This window comes from Caenorhabditis briggsae (assembly GCF_000004555.2).
Source record: "Caenorhabditis briggsae complete genome, chrII, whole genome shotgun sequence".
In the NCBI taxonomy this organism is placed as follows: Eukaryota; Metazoa; Nematoda; class Chromadorea; order Rhabditida; family Rhabditidae; genus Caenorhabditis; species Caenorhabditis briggsae.
In genome coordinates this window covers 1,020,007-1,021,156 of record NC_013486.2, presented here as the reverse complement: position 1 = coordinate 1,021,156, position 1,150 = coordinate 1,020,007, and the positions used below count along the sequence as shown (strand labels likewise).

Sequence of the window (1,150 nt, the reverse complement as noted above, 5' to 3'; positions counted from 1 at the left end):
ATTTAGAAATTCAGAAATCCAGAAATTCAGAATTCCAGAAATTCAGAAATTCAGCAATTCAGAAATTTAGAAATTCAGAAATTTAGAAATTCAGAAATTCAGAAATTTAGAAATTCAGAAATCCAGAAATTCAGCAATCCAGAAATTCAGAAATTCCAAAATTCAGAAATTCAGAAATTCAGAAATTCAGTAATTTAGAAATTCAGAAATTCAGCAATTCAGATTTTTAGAAATTCAGAAATTCAGAAATTTAGAAATTCAGAAATCCAGAAATTCAGCAATCCAGAAATTCAGAAATTCAGAAATTCAGAAATTTAGAAATTCAGAAATTCAGCAATTCAGATTTTTAGAAATTCAGAAATTCGGAAATTCAGAAATTCAGCAATCCAGAAATTCAGAAATTCCAAAATTCAGAAATTCAGAAATTCAGAAATTCAGTAATTTAGAAATTCAGAAATTCCAAAATTCAGAAATTGAGAAACCAATTTTTCCATTAAAACTGCCTCAAAAATTTCTGAAATTTGTTAAATTTCAGAATTTCTCGGCAAACTGATATTTTTAGAGCTTTTTCTTATCAAAAAATTGCTTAAATTGACGTAAAAGTGGCTGAAAATGGGTTAAAAATGGCCAGAAATAGCTTCAAAACTCTTAAAAATGACTCAAAATGTCCACAAAATCGCCTAAAAAAAACCAAAAAAAGGGGCTGAAAATCGTCGCTATATTTTCAGTTCGATTCGATTTCTTTTCCAGAGAAACAGAACAGACAGAAGGGAATGAAATAAAAGGGGGGGGGNGTCGGATAGTTCCAGAAGTTTCTCGCCTTTTTGAACTGAAAATTTTGAACGATTTTCAAGAATTCTAGTTTTTCTGATTACTTGTCAGTGGCATTGTTTCTGGCATGATAAGGCTGAGCAATGTGACAAAATCTTCAAATTCCACATCCTTAATTTCGATTTCCGACATTGATTTTTCCTTGAATTCCGAGTTGAACAGGGTGTTGAAGTAGTCGGAGTGAATGGAGAGGAGCTGCAAACTTTTGGGGATTTATCGATTTTTGGAAATTTTTTTGAAATTTTCAAATTCCCGCCAAACCACTTACCGCTTTATTAACATGCAATTTCTTTCCCTCAACTACTAGAATTGCATCTGT

At 31.2% G+C, this 1,150-nt stretch overlaps 1 protein-coding gene across 1 annotated transcript in view; it reads right to left on the bottom strand.

The window, feature by feature from the left end:
• Cbr-mel-11 overlaps window positions 1-1,150 on the bottom strand; it is a gene marked incomplete at both ends in the record, with an annotated part of 35,480 nt that overhangs the window by 33,533 nt on the left and 797 nt on the right. The gene's annotated exons all lie outside the window — the stretch shown is intronic.